The sequence below is a fragment of the Typopeltis vanoorti genome, chromosome 2 (assembly GCF_054136105.1).
Source record: "Typopeltis vanoorti isolate ZY-2024b chromosome 2, IOZ_Tvanoo_1.0, whole genome shotgun sequence".
Taxonomy (NCBI): domain Eukaryota; kingdom Metazoa; phylum Arthropoda; class Arachnida; order Uropygi; family Thelyphonidae; genus Typopeltis; species Typopeltis vanoorti.
In genome coordinates, this window is record NC_143550.1 from 51780281 (window position 1) to 51804718 (window position 24438).

General features: G+C 34.5%; 1 protein-coding gene across 3 annotated transcripts in view; it reads right to left on the reverse strand.

Annotated features, from left to right (window-relative positions):
- LOC150109008 (inactive dipeptidyl peptidase 10-like) overlaps positions 1 to 24438 on the reverse strand; it is a 958620-nt gene that overhangs the window by 591122 nt on the left and 343060 nt on the right. The window lies entirely within an intron of this gene.

Sequence of the window (24438 nt, forward strand, 5' to 3'; positions counted from 1 at the left end):
AAGTGGTTAGGGCAGCAGGGGTCTCAAAAGGAGTGTGTAAGACGTTACTTTTATCTTATGATCAAGGGAGTGTGTGCGAAAGAAACGGAAAGAAACATACAGAATACGGAAGTTTTATTTATATTGTCATGAAATACATTACCACATCAAAACAAATATCAGCAGAGCAGCGCTGTCTTAGGAACTGTGCTAAGAATTTCCTGAATTTCCAAAAATCCTGATTTATCTTTTTTCAACGGGATGTAAAAAATGATGAAAAAACAACTGATATTTGGGAAAGATAATATGGTTGGATTCCTCGAGTTAATTATCTTTCCATCCATTAGAGAATGATGAAGTGGTTAAGAAAGTAGATGTAGTTATTCTTGGATGAGTTTTGAGAAATAAGGATAGAAGCAATGTACTGCCAAGAAACGAAAGAATGTAGCTTTGGGATACTCACGAAATTAATAAAAAATGAAAAACAAGGGCCATGGACTCACGCAATGAATGAGAGAACATTCAGATGAGAAACAGCAGAAATATATAAAATACGAAACTGTCCACAGAAGACTGCTCATATTGTATTACGTAATATTTAATTCGTAGTTATTGTTTTTGGATTACAGCCGAAGTAGCAAAATCTATGACGTCAGTATAATCTGTAAATTGCGTGTTCCTCTGGCCTATTTGCCTGTGTTTCGGGATATCAATCTCGACTTTCCGGGAGTAAAATCCTGCCATCTACAAGACCAGCTGATTGCATTCCTCAGACATTTTTAAATTATTAAAACAAAGCAATGCTTATGAATAATCCTAACTCAAATGAATCTATTTACAACACAATCAAGTAGGTTTATACCCGGCCATGTAACACTAACTATTCATCATAACTTTATTAATCACTATAATATTAAAATCAAACGTTATTTGCAATCTGATGGGGGTAAGGGGGGATGATTTTATCAAAAGTTTGTATACATATTACATAACACATCAGACTCCGATGATATAAATAAATAAAACAACCTGAGTACTGAAAACATTACAAATACTGCATCAGGTTATGTTATACAGATATTTGTACACTAGCCGCAGCTATTACATTTTCAGTTACTTTGGGGAAGTATATATGCACTAGCCTGGTGGAAAGCCCACTGACACGTCATCTATCATTCTAGACATGCACTTGCATCAGATATGCACTTTATACGTTACACTGCTCACCCAGACGAACCAGACTAAGACATCTCTCCGCGAGAAAAGCAGCAACGCTGTTCAAATATTTGCCACCCAAATGCTGTAGTTTTGATAGATTCCTTACTCATTTTCTTCCAAAAGAATTATCTGAACAAGCACTTAATACAAGGCAGCATCTTTAGCTTGTTCGAATCATGAACAAAAGAAAACAGCCCGGATCATTTTTATATAAGCACCAACCTCAATTTGATCAAATTAGATTTTTTATTTTACCTTACTAAAACTGATTACTAGGGAAATAAGTGATTCATCAACAAACCTGATTAACTATTTAGAAATTACTTTAACCAACTTAAGTGAAGTTTGTTGGATGTTTAACTTGTTCGAAGCAATTCAAAGGAAAAATTCTTCCTAATATTGTTCTAAAGGATGTGAAACTACGAGATCGTTTCATTTTTATCTGAAAAACAGACACGCAAAAAGAAATCTTGGGTGATGGGAACGAAGCCGAAAAGCACTTTGAGACTACAATACAGAAGTTGGGCCAACTGTATGTAAGGCATTCGTCTATACATGGCTTTGGTAAACTCTTAGCTCTGATGGTCATCCTCTCACAATCCTACGTATATTTCGTTATTTAGAAGAAAGAGAACCTTTCAGAAAGAAACTGAAATGCTGTTTTTTTAATATATATAAATAAATGAAATTTTAGAGGCCAAATGAAAAATATTACAACAAACGAACAATTATAGCCGTTTGAAAAGGAAGATATTTTTTGACAAAACATATGTATTATATTTTTCTGGTTATTAAAAACAAAGCTACTTAATTCCTTGAACTACCTTTTATGTGATATACTGGGATACTAATTCCATATTGTATTATTTATTTTAATGTCACATTCTATACAGTCAAATGGTTCATATGATCCGTCGAGATCATTTGGTTTCTTAAGATTTAGACAAATTGTAAAAGGGTGGTTACGAGCTCAGTCTGATGTTCAAATTTATGTATCACAAGATTCATCTTCTTGCACTGAGTTTAATGTTAAAAGTAATCTGTCCTAAAATAAGAAGACAATTTTTTATATTATGATACGCATTTCTGATGGAAATAAATGGTGCGACGATTGTTGTGCTAGTTCTACAAGATTTTTTTTAAAGAGAGGTAAAAGGTGGAAATACTCTTTAATGCCAATTCTTCAATCCCCACTAGCAAGAAAATCATTTTATTGTGGAGATAACTGAAGAATAGTAACTTGGATGCGTAGAACAAAAAAATATAAAAAGTAAAAAAGAACACATGAAAAAAAAATCGTAAAACAGAACTATAAAGACAGTCCACGTGACACTGGACTTTTATTGAAAGTGTGTAGTTACTGGAATGCGTGAGGACACGAATATCTTAGCGAACTTTGAGATACGCGTATATTTACATATGTTATGAAAACACTTCTGAGGTAAAAGGCCAAGTTGCCAATTCTCAAGTTTGCATAGGTGGTTGTAAATCAATTACCCAAAAAAGGACAGCAATGCTATTTAGACATAGTTACAAAGCAGGCAAACATTTTCTAGAAAATAAGCTTATGATATCTCAAACACAGAGCAGGACAGATGTAAGAACAATGAAGTTGTTTTGCTTACCATGAAACAACGTATTGTATCCAAAAAAATCTATCAGTCGCTCATGTGCAATTCATGATGTATGCTACCCCACAGCTTCACAGAGCACACTAGACTGTCACCTCAAAATATCCGAGTTGATGCGTTTGTTTAAAGCTAACAAATGAAGCTGTGGTTTAGAATGGGGCCAAACTGGAAAAGTACACACAGAATATAAAGTATTCTGTAGCACAATGCATTTTGTTTTCATCGATATTCAGCAAGTTGCACGGTTTCCAAGGAGACATAACATAAACATGTTTCTTTTAGACACTTGACAAAGCGCGCATGATCCAAAACGATTTCGCAACTCGATCATTGCAATAATAATAATACTTGATCTAAACACTGCGTTGTACCTGTTTGTACACATCTGCGACAAATAAATTAAAAATGAAAACCAAAACATTTACTAATTCATCCTGGTTGTTCTAGTCGCTACTAGCTGATAATAACTAGTACAATAAATGGTAAATAATTAAATTAAAATTCACGATTATTATATTTACGGACTTGGATATTTTTGATTATTCACCTGGTAATATCAAATAATCAGGATAGGTACTTCAGTCAAAAGAAGATGGTTGTTCAGAAAATTCAGAAATTTATTCATAATATTAAAATCTGTCCCTTGAATTAAATGAAGCAGTTAAAAGCTTACTTGCCAGCTATTATCTTCGGTTGTTTTAATTAACTACAGTATAAATGGTCCTATAAATACTCCTGAAAATGAAAATACATAGTAGATACCAACGGCTCATTTTATATTGTTTTAATTTCATTTTTAATCATCAAAGACTCGCTCAATAGAGACGTTTCACTTGTTTATCTTTTCCGATAGAGAGAAAAGCATTATAATTTATGATATCCATTTATGAGCGCATTATTAGATGATTTACCACACTAATTCGGTAAGGATTTAATCGATTTGTAATTTTGTCCATCACTCTTGACCAGCAAAATGACGGGCAGTCATTTTTCTCGTACCGGCTTCGCTAATGTATCTAACCAAAACAAGTACATCAGACGAAAAGGAGGAAAGAGAGATCCCCCTCACCCCTCCCTCCTTATCCAAAGGGCATTTAATAAACAGCGTTGTGTGTAATCACAGCAGCAAGATCCACACTACGAAAATGAGAATTTAATAGCTATAATTTCACATATAATATGGAAATATTTAGTTAAACTAACATTTACTATGAAACGTGCGCTGAGACTGTCACGTGTGTCTAAATTTGCTGGTTGTCTGCATTGTTATTTCCCTCTTATTGGGAAATGACAAAAAAAAATCCTAAATCGCGTTTTATATAGTGATGGTGGCAATTCACCTTACGGGAACGTAAACGCAGTCATAAATTTGCAAGAATGAGACTTTTACACTTCCCTAGCAGTAATGATATACATTTTATTACTATTATAACGTTCCCAAGTACGTAACTTTGCTTTATGATTCTATTTACGTGCATAGAAAAGTTGGAAGTATCTTTCAGCTATATTTCTAAGCGCAATCACGATGGATAGAATATCTGCATTAGCAATATGACTTCGTCATAAAAGAGACAAACTTACCATAACTATTTTATTCAAGAGTAGTTTATTATGTATAATATAGTAATTAATTACCAAAATAAGAATATTATGCAGGGGGGGGGGATCTTAAACCTACTCCCGTTTTCAAATTACACCAAAGCTACTTTAAGGAATATAAATAGGAAATAACACATAATCAAATATAATCAAGTGTCTGTCTAATTGTGCATATTCTCTGGCTAGAGGGGGGGGGGATGAGCAAGCTACTTTACAAACTGGAAAACTCTTTCAACAGTATATGAAAACAACTCATTGAAAAGCCCTTGTAAAGATTCTTCATGAACGAAATTCGAACCCTGGTCTTTTCGCCTTCATGGTGTATTCGTTGCTGACGAAGCTACAGAGGTGAATACCTCAGTTATTCACCTCTGTAGCTCCGACTAACAGTTTCTATAAAAATCTGTCCTGCATGTAGTGCTCTTGTTTATGGAGATTATTTTCATTATAAAATTTCTGCTCAATCTGATTGAGATACGTATGAATATCGTGTGTGTTCAAAAATATTTTTGCTGACTGTTCACTTTAAAGTAGTAATTAAAAATCACTAAAAATTCCAGTCAAGTATAATCAGAATTTTGAAGCCAAAAATAAATGAAAACATTTTAAACCGCGTGATTATGCTCACTTAAATCAAGCGGCAACCTAATAAAATCAATACAAAATCATTCAACAATTGATGCTCAATTACAGAGCCAATTTATATTCGATAACCAATGAACATGTTTTTTCCATTCTTATTCTTCACTTTGCACACTCGATGTTTTTGAATGTTAGCTACATATTCTCACTTATTTCATTTTAAAATTATTCACAAGCCTGCAAGTCCTAGATCACTCTTCAGTTATCTACAACCTAATATAACATTTTAATTAATAGCCATGAACACCAGAAGGTTTAAGAATAACGAAGCTTACAAAGAAGGTCTGCCATCCGATTAACAGAGGCGTTAATAACAATTACGAGTTGCCAGAGGATTTCGAAACGAAGCTGGCAATAACAGAGAGGGTTCCCACTTTTATTTGACAGATAACGGCCGCACCCACAAATCAAACTACATGCAGTAAATGGGCAATACGTTTACTAAAGTATTACTTCAGCACCGCTTATAGATTTCATTGGACTCTTACATCAGTGCGGCACTGATAAACACCTTGTTCGAAAAACTAATGGATAATTCGCATTTGTTTGAAAGAGCTATCTAAAAAAAATAACTAAAAATCGTGTTAGAATTGTTTCTGGAGGTATTCATCTTAGATCACAGAGGAATGGTGATTCAATTTAGTAAGACTTATTTCCTATACTCTTCCTGAGGATGCCAAATCAATATATCCAATAGCCAAGATAAATAGCTATATAAAGAGACCAACGTAAATAGCCATAAAAAATAATATCCTATAGCTCTTTTCGATGAAAAGGAACTAGATATCTTAAAAACCTTTCTAACACAATACGCTATTTATGTTAGTAGAGTGTACGGGACAATGCTGGCTGATTCGATATTACAGACCAGGCAACTAATATAAGGAGTCCAGACTATGTTTCTCAAATGCAAGTTCGCTAGCCGGTTTGTCTACTCTGAAGGGTAAAGAAACCCTAAGTAATTCCATCTGAAACGCTCAGCACTTCAGCTGAAAAGACCGAAAACAAAAGGTTCCTTGCTTACTAAAATGGGACACGAACTCGGGCCTTCTCAGCAGAAGAGCAAATTTCGTGTCATCCTATCGAGGAATTAGATATCCAGGATCTAAGGCTGATCAAACTGGGAGTAGAATAATTTATGAATACATACAGAAGTGTTTGTTTAGATTCATCAAATCTACACGGAAAACAATTTCACACCAAGATAACATCTATCTCGAAGTTGTTGTTATATTCAGTTAGGCCCGTAGTTGTTGTGTACTTGAAGTTTTTTCCGAAAAACGAATAAAGCCCGCTTGAAATCCAGAGCAGGATTGTTCACGTCTATCCTTGGCCGATTCACAATGCTGATTGTCCTATAGACGTTCTCTAACTCCAAATTTAACCTATAACTCCAAAAAACTCAACGACCGGTCGTCTTCCAAACGAAAAAAGTAAATGAGTTCAAATCAAAATTGCAGACGATTATCTCGATAAATGTGAGAGATTTTTCCACTATTCTTTCGGATAGGCTTTAAAATTTCCAATTATTTATAGCACAAAGCAAGCATTTCCAACATGGAACCAAGTATATGTTTACGTTTTGAATTTCATATTTTAAAACTTTATTTAGTACATTAAATTTCATTGGATATGAAAAAAAGAAAGTTCAATATTTAAGAAAACGTTTTCGTATACGAAACCAAGCCAAAAGTAAAAGTATCATTTTTGTTATTACTAGTGAAGTACACTGTGGGCAAGTATAACTCATCCACGTAGCCAGCTCACAGTCGGTGATAAGATGCGCAGTAACAAGTGCATCAAATAATAAAAAAAAGGAAAACTATTTGGAAAGTTTAAGTCAACATTAACGCCACAATTGGTAAGACTACAAATTACCAGCACGAACGCCATTATCTTTGCTGTCAGCCACTCTATGCACTCTTTTCGGTAACAGATTCTGGCCGCGTGACTTATCTGCATCCCACCATAACCATCCTCTTATTTATTCCCTTTAGGCAAACTGCATCAGAAAACTAGCACGCGGAACTCAATGACTGTCGTTTCTCGGTGAAAAAGTCACGTATTGCACTTTTCAATTCTCACCGAGATATGCAAATGTGTCTGAGTGGTATCCTGGAGCTTCGCAAATATTAATAGAACGTCATACAGCAGAGAGCGAAAAGATGTACTAACATTTACTACAAAACTTACCACAGAAAACAATAAGTACCTGCCATAAACAGAATATTGATGTATAAAATATACATTACGTCATAATAAAGAACCATTTCCTTTGCCAAACGACTTTTTGATAACCTCGTAAATAGCATAAGAAATTACGGGTTAGAATTAAATTAGTGAAGGAATGATAATCTCAGAGATGCAATTTTGAATGTGATAAGTTTTATTTATTACATATTCCCCCACAAATAATAAATGATAATAATAACTTCGCAACGATAGTACAGGTGCTACGAAAAGAGCCGATCGATACCAATTGTCAAAGAGATAACAATATAAATAAGAGTCAGTAAAACTTTACTCTTTCGATGCATGAAATTAACATTATTATTAGCGTAAAATATTGATTACATTTCAAAAATCAACCTGGTTAAAAAAACCAAAAAAGTCAGAGATGCCCTCTACCGTCGATATCTAAAACTACTAAATTAATTCCGAGTTCAAATTATTTTTAATTCGTCTATGAAGCCTGCAAAGTTTGTTTACGAAAATAAGTACTGCCAAGAATTTCAATAAAGGAAAATAATTAGCTGTCAGTTGAGTGTATTTAAAATATAAAATTCTGATCAAATTCTGTGTTGAAATTTCCTAAAGAGACGTACTTCCTAAATCAAATTTAGTTCCAATTACACAAACGACTTCGTACACTACCTTTTCCCCAGAGCTAGTTCTCATTAATATGAAATATGAAAAATAATTGTTCCTTTTATATCCACACAAACTTTTATTTCTAACTTTGATTTGCGTTTTACCTGCCGGCAGACTTATTGGGAATGCGTATTAAATAATTACTGTATAATATATCTAAGCGCGTGCCCATTTTGCTAGCGTGATAAAATTTAGTTCTGCTAATTGTGTCTGTTTGCAATGAAATTGTGTTGTTAGTTTCATTAAAATGCTCTATTGTTTAATTGTAAGCCGATTTTTCCTGTGGAATGACGTTCTTTTATTTTAATGAGTTTTACGCGCCAGTCCACGATTCTAATTGTTGTTAGAGCATGTAATGTGTTTAAACTGTTGCAATTTTCATTACAATTTTATCTCGGTTAATTGTGGGTTTCGTTACGGTCATCAGCTGAAAGAAATCAAATTGCACGGATATATGAAGAAGCATTGGGAGGAAAGGAGAAAAAAAAAAAGAACAAATAAAAATGCTGACTCAACTACAGAAAAATAATTCTCTGTGCCGGTTTTCGGCAAGAGAAGTGCACCAAATAAAAAGTAATGAAAAGTAGGCGGAAACACTAATTTGGAGGAATGTGATGACAAAGATGCCGACGGGAATAAGGAGATTCCAGGCAGTGAACTTTAAAGAGTTACCAAGCCATGCTATGGAGCAGTCAAGTATCTGGTAGAGAATGATTGTATTAAGAGGACTTGTGTCAGCAGTTTCTTCGAGTGAACGGAGATAAAACGTGTCAATTGCTACTTAAACTTGCCGAAGAAAGTTCTTTATATGGAGTTAATAAATAGGTAATTTACGGTACAGTGTTTAAAAATATTTATTACTATTTTTATATACGTATTAGTGATAGGGATTGAATGTCAAATATTTATAAATAGAAATATTCTGAATTATTTTGAATTGTTGGAGAATAATTGCTAGAGTTAAAGAGGAGACCAAGTGGATAATTGGTTTCATGTTAAATGTTTAAGTCTGGTATAAATCACACATGGAGACTGTTTAATCTATTATTTTTTATTGAGTGTTAAACCATTACTAGTTTCTCATACATTGTAGTGGACTTATTACGAGAGTGAAATAAAAAATAACAATGATGATTTAAGCATCAAGCAAAAATAATGCTAACAATAACAAAGAATGTTTGATATAGCATCAACAATCGAAATATTTGAAATACACTAACAATCGACTGGTTACTGTTACTATTCATGTGTTGTTGCTCAACTTAGTCATTGTATTTTTTTTTTATTTCACTCTCCTGATGAGTGTACTGCAATGTACCAGAATCAAGATGTGAAACACAAAACTTAATTGTCAACAAAGAGTCTCCACGTAGAATTTATATTAGAATTGCTACCATTTTTTTTTAATTATGAATTTATACCACATTTAAAAGGTTAACGTGTTGTCCGTCCATAGAGGTCTTGGAAGCATTTTTTTAAAAAAAAATTGATGAACAAGAACATTCGTGCAGAAATTAGGGTGCTGCAGCAAGAAACATTAGCAGCTGTCGTGAAACATGACGGAAAGGGCCTGACTTTACGAAGCCGAAAATGGAAGACATTTACGTGATGTAGTGTTTCATAACTAATAAAATATCTCCAGATTCCATATTTCATTATAACAAAAAATAATAATTAATAAATAAAGTTATTAAATATTTAAACTCCTTTTATGGGGGCCCCTTCGAAAAAAATTTGAAAAACATTCAAGGCAGCTTTATCTTAGGACGATACAACTAAGAAGTCATATCCCCCCCCTCTAATGAAGATACCGCCCCTTTTTCTTAATCTATGAAAACTTTGTCCTCACCTCTGTATTTTCAAATCGTATTTCAAACACCAAACTTATTCAAATCAATTTCGAATAATCAAACTTATTCGCAGATGGCTGATATGGTCGTTTCATTCGTTATACAGAGGAGATTGACAAAACTAACGATAACAGAAAAACTTCTGAGATTACAGCAAGAGCAATTATTGCACGAAAAACAACTGCATTCGGAGTGTAAATCAACCATCTTTGCATTCCTACAAAAGGCATGTCATAAGTTGGTTTCTGGAGAAGGAAAAAACTAAGCTGTTAGATATAAACAAAAGTAATCAGAACTTGCATTGCAAAGCTCAGCACATAATCATTTTTAGCTGACTGTGGCAATTTTTACCAGCTGCTAAAAAATGGCTGCGTTAAACTTCCATCAAATCTTTAGAACAAAATCGACCAGGAACTCATCCAAATTGAGAAAAGTTGCTGATCCAAATAACGCCTCGCCATCTAACACCGCACAAGACAGATTACTCGGCACGTTAGAAAATTAGGTTCGTCCCGTTAATAGGATGCCCGAGAGCATAAAAAGATGTCGGGAGAAAAAACTACTGGAACAAATGACTGACAGACCTAAGAACTTTTACTCCTCACATTTCTGTGTCCTGATTAAACTTTCATTAAAGTACTGTTACGTATTGGAATGGCGAACCACAATATAAGAAAAATAAATTTAAAACAAGAAGGATTAAGTAAATCAGCGATGTAATAAGACAAAAAAAGTAAATGATAGCATGATTGTATAATAGAGGAAAGGCAGACATTTGCGTGTGACGCAGTAAAATTCCTTAAAATTATAATTATCATTAAAGCATTTAAAAATTAAATATAAATCTTGATTGTATTTAATAATTTTAGATAACTTTACCAAGTCCAAATTACGTAATGGACTCAGTGGCTGCCACCGTGAGCCAGCTACTTAATATCTAGCAATAAGATCCTTATAAATGTTCCCGATCCATTGGGTTAGAACTAAGGCTTTCTAAACAAAAGAAACACGACATTCTTGCAGCTGTAATCGAGACAGTTTATTTGTAAAATCATTTCAAAAAGGATGCTGATCATACAGATCAGATTCAATAGAATTCCGCACTTGCCTCGGATTTATTTTCGTTGTTTCACCTTATTTCATCGATCCTCAACTGGATTAAGATCCGGTGACTGAGAAATGGTTAATTCGTGTATGGCCAAGCAATCAGAACTTATCTGGTAATTGTTGCTTGAAACAGGATAATGTGCGAGAACGAAAGATAAATCCAGTTGCCAATAATGTAAAGTAGCCTTTATTGTTACATGGGGATCAGCATTCATTTATGAATGAATGTGTAAGTAGGCTACCGCATTCTGATTTGCTTTACTTGTAACAGAGAATCTAACGTGCCAAGAAAACTCCTCACGACTACCTGCTGTCGGTGTTGTTACGACCTGACTTAACAGATCTTTTAATTCATGATACTGTTGCCATATCCCGACGTTGATGTTAACGTAAATAGATTATATTTAACGTAAACAATATGAAGATTCATCGGAACGGGAACACTTTCATTTCCTTATAAATGCCCATTATTGGTGTTATTCTATCCACTGTAATAAGAGCTAACTGCCTTAAGCCAATACGAGAAGAATTCGGGGAGAATATATGTACACAGACCTCATCAGTGAGAGGATCAAACGCATTCTAACTTGCAGTAAGTTCCTTTGTGGCGACTGTTATATTACAAAGGCACTGGACAATTGCTGCCTATTATGCTGTTCCTATAAACTCTGTCCTTTCACATCAAACAAGCTGTTTCTAGTTATTGTTTTACGCTTAAATGTAGCGTGGAGGACTCTGATAGATTATTCGGTATTTATAGATGATGCTTTAGTTGGAAATGCCTGGATTCAAATCACATCCGGGGCACGAAGAACCGTTATGAAGACTTTTCAACTGAAATTGGGCTATTTGGTCTCATAAAGGTTTTCCTTCCAGGAAACGAGAGTATTCAAACCCTTAAAACAGATGTTTCAGCAGTATTTTCAAACAAGAACAGCTACCGCATTATTACTATAGCAGGAAGGCAGTATAACAACCGGCAACGACTACCACACAAGCCTTAAATATCACCTTTTATCGTGTTGAAACACACATGTGCATGCATATTCCCTTTAACCTGTCCACTATTTTTATGTAATAAAATCAGATAATCCAGAAACCTTGCTCTAGAGACAACATGAAACTTTTTCAATCCACTTCGGGTCTCCAGGAAGGATAATGGTCATATCACATCCGGAAATTAAATTCATCATCTATCTAAGACGTTCCCGAAACATCCTCGTCCATAGTAGGAGGTGAACCTACTACCTTCCGGATGGAGAGCAAATACGTTAACTACCGGGCCGGTCAGCGAGAGTCCCATTGTGCGCAGTGTATATTCCGTGCAATGACAAACTAATATTCAAATTAATCTGAATCGTTTCGCCTACGAACATTATTACACCTTTCTCTGGTGAGCTGGGATCATATCTTATTAGTTAAGCCACTTTTATTCCTATCAGTAATTCAACCGTTGTCTCACGCGCATGAATAAAAATGCAGAGGACTGTGATTAAACCTAGATACAGACTGTACCATTGAATTACCACCAGAATATTTTGTAATGGTTCTGACAAATATCTTTTAATTCTGTTTTGTATTTTCCCCATCTCTGAGTGTTCAAAAATAATGTTGCATGATGGTAACAGCTGCGCTATTTAGAATTAAATCTGAATTTAGAAGTCACGTCTAGGGTAATTACTGCCGTGAGGCATGTATTATGTACGCTTTTCGTGTATGTTGGTGCCGGCTTGTCTCTTTTTGGAGTGAAAAAAAAAATTAACGGTTTGTGAAATGGAAACTTTTCAAAAACTATCTGACACCAAGACATCTACTTATTAAGATGTAAACTGACATATATGCTTTAAAATAACACACACACACACACACGCCTGTTTCTTTATAGCAGCTTCCGAATACTCGTGACCAGTATTTTCTACTGATATAAAATTATTTAATCGGGCTGTTTACACGCCACCCATTATTCATAATAATGAATGTCATTTTTTTAAAAAAATTGTTTTGCTTCTTTTCGCATTCGTAGCTCAAGTAAAAATATAAGGTGTCTGATGTTGGATTCGTGTCTCCAGTATTTAAATATCAGCATGTGACAGTAAGCACGTCGCAGATGTTTATTCCTTACCATTAATACTAATAGTTTCTATATTACTAGAGTTGGTAAGCTAATTTGCATTATATAATGTAAGGAGAACATTACACTGTCTTACTAAAATCACTTAGCCAGGCTACGTTTTTCATTAGATGGTCAAAAGTATTGCTAAGAGTCGAGATTAGGCCTAACTTATGTAGTGGAATAATTTTATACACAATATTAAATTCGCATTTTTCGATATTACATGTGTAAAGATAGAGCAAGAAATGTTCAGTTCCTCTTCTAATTTACTAATTAAAAAAAGTATATTGAAAACAAAGCCAGAAATGTAATTCACTTATTTTTTAAAATCATACAGTCAGTATATTTGTTTTTAAGGACTGTGCTATTAATTATGTATTATATTTAACTATTCTAATGGGTGTAGTTTGCAAATGATAAACTAAATATAGAGGGGAAAAAAGACAATAATAAGGTCGTGAAGTCTTCACTTCTGAATGAGATAGACAAATCTAAATAAAAAACAAAAATGAAAACGTTGTTGTCCATCACAAAGAGTTGAAATTTATTCCTAGACTACTCTAAAAAGTTTAATGAGTTGCTGAACACTGATTTACATACAATACACATAAATGCTTTCGGGTTTAACAAGCATGTTAAACAGCGAAGGCGTACAACATGGAGTTCAATTCCCGCTGACAAATACTGGATAGAAAATAAGATGGTGGCGCACTCTAGCGAAACAAATCGGTTTCCTTGTACGATTTCTAATGAACATCCTTTAAGAGTAAGTAAAGTGAAATCAGTTTCTGGTGTGGCAGGGTACAAAAGTTTGCAGATTTTGCAGTGCACGCTACTTCAACTGAACATGATACTGGAATGAGTAATGCTACAAAGTGGTTCCACTTTCCAAGTCACGCAATGTATAAAGGAGTTCATTAAATAGAGATTAAACTCGTGTTTCTTATTATTGATTAGAATACTTTAAGAAACGGAAAAAAGTTTTTTTTTTTTTTTTTGCAATTTTACACATGCATGATCGCACTAGGCAAGTTAAACACAATGAGTGCAAAGAAACGTGACAGATAAAGCGAATGGATTGTTGATGTTTCTCTGAAAGAAGTCAGAAACCAAACAAATCCTGACAAATAGACTTTAAAATAACGGATTGTATTATACTTCAAAGTTAAGGGAGTGGCAATGTAAAAAGAAACTGTGAATTAAAAATAAAAAGAATAGAATGGCAACCAACGAACTTTGCAAAGCAAATGAAATGTCACAGTTCTTCATTCTGTCACACAAAGTATTAAGAGAGATAAAATATATAACAGGTCGGTACACAAGTCGGTTTTCATAACAAGCCTTAAAACGTATCACGTTATAAAGCCATTTAATAACAAACATTATTGTAATGGTGATTATTTTCTCGCTTTTTTAAGAATCTTTTCGTAATACATTCGCATAGATTCTTTTTTTTTAAAACTGCAGCTAACTGCTGCAATTAAATTCACTTCGCAACAGCTGCTATGTGAAATATTTTGTAATTCAAATTCCGCAATGCGTTTCTTTTTATAACCTTCTGCCCTATCTGCAAAAAAGCCTTGTTATTCCCACTTTATTCTAAAATAGAAAATGCTGGTATAAATGGAATTTAGATGTTTGCCGGATAATACTTTGGTAAGGGGACGGGATTAACCGATGTCAAATATCAATTTGAAAATTGGTTTATGAATTTCTATCTGAAATGAAGTCTTTGAGGCCATTATATTGTGTTACTTACAGGAGCATTCTTTATTAGGGTTACCTATTTTGCCGAATGAAAACTATGAAACAAAATCAGAAAATGAAAATCACTCCACCTTTCTAAGAGACTAATTAGCATATATTGAGCCGAAAAAAAGTCCTGATAAAGATTCCTATCATTTGAATCCAGATATTTCTAACGAAAGTGTTGATACAGCATCGTCCTGGCTACAGCTCTATGAAGGAACAACGTTTCCATAAGAAGCAAGTCCTGTAATCTCAGATCCATTAACATCTGGTGTACCTTAAGGGAACCACAACGAAGACACAAAGTTATTAATACACATCAAATGGCATTAATGAAGCAGAATCCAGACAAGTAGGATATTTTATGAGATGAACGTTGATATAATGGATGATAAACATTTCGAGATTTAATTAAATCCAGTGATATAATTTATACAACTAATAAATTTCGCTTTGCCTCGCCTAGCAATCTTATTTACAAAGTACACAATCATAAAATGGTCCCAAGAACACAATAACTAGCACAAAGGGTCTGAATATATTAAGTACCAGAAGGTCATGTTATAATTAATATGGGTGTATATCTTTATTTTAATTAAACCGTTCTACGGGTCGCAGAATTAACAGGACCGGAAAGGATTCGGACAACTTTGATATTACACATCGGAACTAAACATCACATTTACACGCTACAAAAAAGACTGCTCTTGCGAATTTTAACAGATCAAATATTGTTCTAGTTCTGCATTATGCTTAATCAAAACTACGCAACATAGTAATTGCTAATTATTTTCCTAATAAGCAGCTATACTACAGAAAGTACGTTTTATGCAGTATTCATTAATATAAGACAAGCTAATCAGCATATTTTTCTCCACAGTTTAATAGGAGCTTCATATAAGATTGACATCATGATATTTTCAATTAATAATCAAATGCATGTTTGGAAATGCTCAAGCATTTTATCACAAAAAATTACTAATGAAAGAAATCCTAGATCAACGATGTAAAAGAAATAATGCACAAGTAATCAGTGAAAACTAAAAAACTCAAATAATGAGAATAAACTGTAAACAGGATGCACATCAGATGAATAGCACAAAAAGACTCATTCTTTTTATCAACAATATGCATTAAAATATATAAGAAACAACAGAACTCCAAATCTGGTACTTCGAACGTGATGTCTAGTTTGGTCTTCTTTTAAAACGTTTCAGGAATTTCAAAACTGTATTTCCATTATTAGTTATTTTTATATGAGTGACTACTTTCCACAAGAGGTTATGGCGAAGGATGTAAGTGAAATAGAGAGGGATGTGACCGTCGAGTAACATTTTAATATGCTTAATGACATATTTTTCTATTTATTAACGCATGAGCAATCTAATGTGTCTACACCATAGATTTTACTTTAACATATGATGAAGATCTTTCCACACATCGGTGTGATATATGACTATCACGTATTTAATTTTAGGCCATCGTCAGAATGTTGACAATTTGATAAAATTAATTTAGAAACGGCGTTTAATACATACAATGATTGTTACAATTTCAGAAAACAGAGAACACTAATGATGTTATATAGTAAATACACCCGACTAATAAGAAACTTCATCATTCCAGACTGGTAATATTTATTTTCTTTATTATTTCGAGTATGGTTACGTAAATTCCTTCCCACTGAACAAAATAAACAAGATCGTGTGAGATAATTATAACCTTCTTAGAGGAAGAACCCACAGCTCGATACTTTGAACAGAGTTTGTAAGAAGTGAAATTTATGAGTGGTGTCAGGGCCAACATAATGCCCCTTGCGCTCAGATTGTAGTAGGACGTGCAAAAAGATGGAGAACTCTCATTATGGACCGACGTTAGAAATTTTTGCTGTCTGTCGTAGCCATTATTCATTTTCTAAGAATGCGACTTGATCTCATTAATTCAGAGAAAGCAGATTGCAAGATGTGCGTTTCAGAAAATGTTTTTCTCTGTATTGCACAAATAACTCACTCAACTTTTGCAAAGCAATAAACCTGTGGGGTACTTTCGGTGAACTAATCCAAAAACCTAATAAATAGCCTTTTATTAATGAATCCAAAAATTTTATAATTACTCTGAATTTGATTCACAGAGTAAATGACAGATTATTCCCTAAAATAAAGTAAATAATGACATTCATTAAAATATCATCTACATCGGACATTGTATATATTTGTAAAGTTATTTGATGGAAAGAATTAGCTATTTTAATTCGTAATGATTACAGTCTTCTTTTTTCTTTTGTATGTGTAATTCGGTACAAATATTAAATGTCAGGTTTCTTATAAAATCAATCTCTTAGTAAGGAAGATTCAAAATGCTAATGCATAATACACAATATGAATGGTATAGTAATACTAATTACATTGTTAAATTTACTAATATTTCACCAGAATGTGTGTGTGTGTGTGTGTGTGTGTACCATTCGACCGTGACGCACTTCTTATATTGTATTTTATAGTTACCAAATTAATCACTAAGCTTATCTCTTACTGCTAATTAAGTAGGAATACCTCCATACAGTACGTGAAAAACAACAATGCCTTTGGTTGGAAAAATCCGAGTTCGAATCCCATCTCTAAGATGCAAGGAACAGTTATAACCTCTCCCCCCCCCCTATTCAGCTGAAGGTAAGTTAGCCAGATTCACAAGAGGATGTGACATTATCCACTAGAAACTCAGTTTTTCGTCCTCCACAAAAGACTAACCGGACAGAGAATGCATGCATGTGATGACACATAGATCAAATATAATAAGAAAATTAGTTGAAATAATCTCTCTGCTTAGCAAGCACAAAACAAAATTTGGCGTGCAAATTTTGCCAATTACAGGATTACTAATTCACTATGTAAACGGTATGGTATAACGCTTGACTAATGTTATGAATCCTCCAGATTTTCCTCCAGAAAACTCTAGTTTTCGAAAACAAAAAGTTACATTCCGTTAGACAAGCAAACCAGGCAAAATACATCCATTTAACATTTACGAATATTTTATTCAACTTAATTCTCAATCCCCTGTATTGGTCGTTTACTGGCATGACATTTCTGCGTTCAGGAGCAACGCTAAGACAAAAATGTAACAGTTGATCGAATAATATCAATCTTGTGCATATCTCTACTTCATTTTCGAGATATACTGTGTTATTTTCATTAAGAAACTGGAAACGTTTATTTTCCTAAATGTCTTTAAGAAAACACTTGGCGCCGTTCCTTCGATTACACATTCATAAGGGAAATAGTTTGTGTACCGTTATTATATTATTGGGTAGGAAAATGATAGCGGTGACATTTATTACTCTAGAATCGTTATAAAAACATCAATAAAGCTGAAATTATACGTTTCATCGTATATACATACAAAGCTGTAACGCTGAATTACATTTCTCCTTCTCCTAAGACAGATAAGACAAATGGTAAATAGAAGCTAGAAATTTGTTTCTACTCGCGGAGAAGATTAAACTTTAAGGATGTAAATTAAAATTCTCCTCACGCCATATGGGAACAGCAACAGCATTCTTTCAGCTGTTAGGAATCGACCATGATTACGACTCGCCTGTTAATCAATCAAATATTCTTTCCTCGTATACACACGATTCACGGCAGTTTTATAGTAAGCCAAGTCACGAGTGGTAATTCTGTACCAAGTGCTGTACTATTGAATAATCTTTTGGGCTGATTAGCATAGATTCATCCTCCCATATGACATTTATAAGGTCGAAGGCAATCAATTTATTTCGTGCATCGGAATAAATTTGTGGAAGTTCTCAGATATTAAAGGGTAATTTTCTGGCAACGAATCAGAAACTTAAATCGAAAGATAGAGATCACGAGGAAAGAAACGACATGAGAAAGCATAAAGGGTCGGATTGGAATTCGAAATAAGCGATTGACTAGCAATGCTAATGGACAAAGTAGTCCTCTTCTGGAATTTTACTAGGTAATTAAAGAAATTTTAGTGTCGACTAGATGAGTGCCGAAAATTCCAAGTTAAAATATTAGCAGCAACACTTTAATGTAAACACTACATAACATGACATATCCACGTCTTGAATAACTTCAATTAGTTTTATTATTTTTTTTAATCTTCAGTGTTGAGGTTTTAGTACTGCTCAAGATATGTGCAAGTCGTAAAATACACCCTCTGCGAAGAGTGATAAATTAGTATCTTCTGGACTAAATTGTTTTTTTTTATGTGATAATTATTGTCCTAAGTACTCATAGCAGGAGGGCACTCTATACAGAGTTTACTTAATCCTCTATTAACATAGAACGCTACCTACACACTACTGTCTATCATCAAGACAACATCTACCGCTACCAATTCTATTTTTTTTTGTCTGTAAACTGCGTTTATACTCTGTCTGATTTGCCTATATGAGGGAGGAAGGAATCCATGCTTCTTGATCCTGGAAAAATTTCGGCTACCTCCGTAAGAGATCAGCCAACTCACTTTTAATTGAAAACTCCCATCTAAAGATTCCTTACACCACGAAGAGAATTGAACTCAGGTCTTTTACCATTCAAGGACGCAATGTTCCTCCATATGCCGTGAAGGAAACTAACTATAATTTAATACGAAAGTAATTTCAAGTTATGCGCAATGTTGTAGGCCTTCAATATCGCTGCTGTCAAACGTTTGGTTAAGTTTTGTATTCCCTCAAGGAATCTTTTAAATGACATATTTGATAAGGTGGTTACTTCAGCAAAAGTCTCCTTAATGATAGAGGAGTGTTTACTACAGAGTGGTTCTTTCAATTTGGGGAAGAGATCCGAAATCTGCAAACACAGATCAAGACTCTATGAGAAAGAGAGAGGAAACCAGGTGCTATCCATCATCCTTACTTTTCCATGAGATTAGATACATTATGTGAAGTGCGAATGCCGATCATTGCTCGGCATGAGTCAGATTCATTCGCTATTGTGAAGTCTTATTTCACGGAACAAGAACACTAGAAACAGAAAACCAGCACACGTCGCTCTTTTTTACTCTTGGCTTACAACTCGAGTGAAGGTAAAAACAGTTACACTATTCCACTGGTCATACATGCGGAGAGTGCAAAACGTTTGAACTAACCCTCGTAGCAATGACATACGCTCTTATATAGACTACCCAATTTGGAGAATAGAATACATGAATCGAAAATATGTGCAATCAGCGTTATAGTGTATTATCAGTTAAATATCTCCCTGACAAGCAAAGCATGTTGACATTCCTAGATCAATTCGAAAGCATATAGTCTCAGTATTCAACATTAATAATTTTATTAACATTACTTCATACTTAAATGCAGAGTGGTTAAATGCCAGTACCATTACTACGTTCATTTCATAAGAATAAAATTAATTTGAAACTGCTAGGTTCAAATAAAAGTAACGTACTTAAACTTTTTGTACTACTGACACTGCTGTTGAAAATTACTGGCGAAGATCTCTCCATTTGAAACAAACTGATTCAATGAATCCAGAACTGAAGGAAGAAAATAGCTTAAGTTGTCTTAGCTAAGACGTAGAGAAGATGAATAGGTTGATTTGGCAGAGAGAAAAATGCCATCGAAAGAAAACGATGCTTGCAAAAAGAGACAGATACATCTTTATGTTATTTGGATATACTTTAGACCTCCTGGATGGTCCATACAAAGATTTCCCTTCGCACTTGCTAGAAGTCAAAACATGCTGACAGTTTATTAATAATCAATCTATTTATCCAGATAGTTCTTAAGCTTAAAGAAAACATTAGTAAGCTCTTACAGTACACAAATCATTGTCAATACAATGACACGGAGGATTGTCTTGCTAAAAGAGACAATGGTCGGTTCCGTAGAAACGTCACAAAATATGAAGCATTGCATTGTTCAGAATGTTCAGATACCTCAATGTTCGTGGTACCCAAAATAGAGGTCCGAGGCCAAACCAGGAAAACAGGACCATATCATCATACTGTCATCTCTGAATTTCATACTTCACACCCGTCCACTTGCTCCGTGATTTGTCGCTCCATAACAGTTTTGCAAACTTCCACTTCCCGCCATACACGCTCTTTTCATCACCGAAGACGACGTTGGTTTGCGTAATGTGGGGTTTACTTATTGCGTCCATAGAAACCCATGTTGTGAGCCTCGGTTCTGAATGTTTTTGTGTAGATTCGTATTCCACTCGATGCCCAGAACTTCGCATTCAATATGCCAGCCGACGAATGGGCTTTTTTTTACATATTATCCTTCGTAGCATCCTACAGTCAAGTTCGGTGAGTGTGTTGCGTCGTTCACTGCGGGTAGCACATGCAGTTGACTCCCTGCCCTTCAATCTCAGTATGGTATCACTGATTATTTACCTGGGATGCCCAATTTATGAACAATTTACCGACAATTAACAATTTGCAGACAGGCCTGCAACATGGCATCCTATCACAATGCCTCTTTCAAACTTCATGTTCCCTTCTCGCAGTCATTTCGTCTGGACGCATGTTGCTCTGAATTCGGAGCATAATCTTACTTCAATTTATACCGGCTGCAAACACGTGACTCATTACACAGCACGATTCACCTTGCCCATGGGGGTATACGTTGACTTCTTTCTAGGCAGTATATAATATGGGACTGTCTGAAGACACTAAATAGGAATGCGAGATGATTCTTCTAAAAGAGTTGCATCAATCCTTCTTCCTGTTATCCACACAGATTGCTTAGTGAGTGAAATTCACAGTTTAACATAATGAGCGACAGATATATTAAGATAAATTAATTGATGCCTTCAACAAGTTTAGAAACACGTTTACAACACTAATCCAAGTATTCTGAAACTAGTTTTGTAAAAGTATAAGCATATATACTAATTTTCCCCTTTTTTGTGATATTATCATTCAATGTTATTCGGTGCTAACAATCTTCAAATGCAATACATCAGGAGATATATCATATATGAATTTGAATTGTGTACTATATTTCAATAAAAAATAAAATAATATTTATATCTACTAATCATTTCTAATGCTACCACGGAATGATGTGTATCCATCACAGATGTCACGGAGACATTCAATAAAACGTGATTCGTGGCACACCAGCGCAATTGTTTTCACTTAAATAACGCCAAGGCATATCAACTCTGCAAAAAACGTGTGCGCTAAAGAACTTCATTTCATTGTTTTTTATGAAAAGTCAGTTGATTTAAATATTTTGTTGGAGAATGAGATGGAGCAGGCATCCGGCAGTGATATAAAATCTGAAATATGGCTGGAAATCTCAGCAAGGAGATCAATTTTTACCTATCAGCGAAATTATTAGCTATCCATCTTGTAACAACCATTCCTTCTGCCATTGAGAAAGCTACAACTCTTCCTCGGAACGGCCATAAAGATTTCGTCATCCGATAACTTCTTTTCTTAATCATATAACTCATGCAGCAACCGGAGACTGAAATATCAGCGCGAACAACGAGATGGCGCAAATTTAATGTTTCATGACGAAAGATTTAAAGTTTGCACATGCGCTTTTGTCCTTTGATGTGAACGTCGCCATGCTGTCTCACACTTGTTGCCTCGTCAGCATCTTTTAACTTCAATAAGTGAGGCCGATAAACTCGCGCTCTTTTGAAGATAATAACCGGCACTAAATATTTCTCGTCACTAGATGCTTAAGGCTATGAAGTACATAAAGAAATGGAACGTAGTAAACTGTCATACAACCTCGCTGTGTTACGAAAGAGGTAGTACATTAACTTGAAATTATTCAGCCGTTATACTAGCTTAACGTTCCTAACATATGGAAGATTTTTTTCAATGAAACTCGTGTTGTGTTGAAAAAGTAGAACTGTTGTCATAAGCAACTTACGCATGGATAATTACATCTCATAACTAAGTAAGTGACAGACAAATTAAAGCCAGGATGGATGTTTAGTTAGTAATTTATAAAACCATAGCAAACACAGCCTATATAATCATGATTTTGTTTTGTGCAATCTCATAATACCGTATGTATTATGATCATCGTCCATCTCCAAAGCTTAATACAACCGATGCCAAGATATATATTAAATAATGGCAATACCTTGAAGATAGCCCACATCCCTAGATTTTCATACTAGCAAAAATAAGGGACTTTGCGACAGACACGGATATTTAGATCGAGAATGATTTGGTTTGATTCATTTTAATAGTGAGTTTAAAAATAAATGTAAAGAAGCGTTTGATCTTGAAACATCGCGCGATACGACCACTACTGAATTCAAGTTCGCGAAGCTTTGGAACATTATCAAATTAAAATTAAACATGACTGAATATTAATGGTATTATTTCTCCGCAATCAACAGCGATTTACAGATACAAAACTGTCGACTATGGGTCATGAGGAGGTCGCATAGTGTTTTTTTAGTTTGTAAAAATCGAGTCTGTCATCCGTCATGCTAGCCGGCTACCGAACATAAGCAGCAACAACGGAAAGTGGCCTCCATATAGCCTGAGTTCCTTTGGGTATAATGACAACAAAACCTCCCACAACTATTATACAGTGTCGTATTGTCACTATTGAAATTTTAATAATCAATAGAAAGAATACCATTCTTTTATCGTCTCTTAAAGCATATATGATTTATTGCATGTTATTTAAAGTTATTTCTGGATAAGAAAATATGAAACATTTGACAGCTACAGAAAATGAGAATCGCATTTCTAAATATTGATCAAATTCCTTAAATATGCAGTTTTTTTTTTGTTTGTTTCGTTTCTGACTTGTTCTAATGGATATCTTAACAAACACAGTGAAATCGCAGCTGTTTTTCAAGCAGACTTCTTTTACACAAAACGGATTAAGTTTTGTGCGAGAATTAGCTGAACTGAGTATAATCCAACTGCTTTAGACAGAGAATCATAATTTAATTTAAGAACGACCTACTACAATACCAGATGCTTTTCGGGTTCCAAGAATTTCGTCTTTACTTTTCCTCTAAGTCATGTTCCTTCCTGTGTCCATTAAAAATTCATTAGAGCAATGACGTAGCTCGCTTCGCAGGCTGTAAAAATATCCTATACAGGAGTGCCGCTAAGGAAAATAAATTTTTGCTAACGCGGTAACATTTTTACACATGGTGGAGAAGACGCCAGAAACAGAAGAAAACAGCAGGAAGACCACTCCACAGCTCGAGGCAAAGTGCGGAGATATTAGATGGCTGGGGAGGAAAAGGTAATTTATAATATACGCAGTGAGTAAGGCAGAAAGAACTATACTGCTGATTAACTCACCGCTTACACAAAGCCCATTAGACTAACCCTTCCCCCCCTATCTTAAGGAGTATAAAATGTTAACGACGTCAACTGATTTCACAAATCAACGTCCGCTTTTATATATCAGAAATTGCGAAGAAGGAAACGCAATTACCTAGAAGAGTAGCACAGCGACCAAGTAGGTTTTGTTATCAGCATCGGAACAAAAGCGTTTTATAAATGCATTAGCATAATAAATGGGTTAGACAGTTTCTTAATCTTCGGAGGAGTGTTCTTGTTATGTATATAATTGTGGAACATTATTGTATTCTGTACCGATCACGCTACTTGACTTTAATTTATCTAGTTGTGTGACGTAGCTTTTTTCTTCAAATAGTACATGGACTAGAACAATTTAATTTACTGTTTACAATTTGGTAAT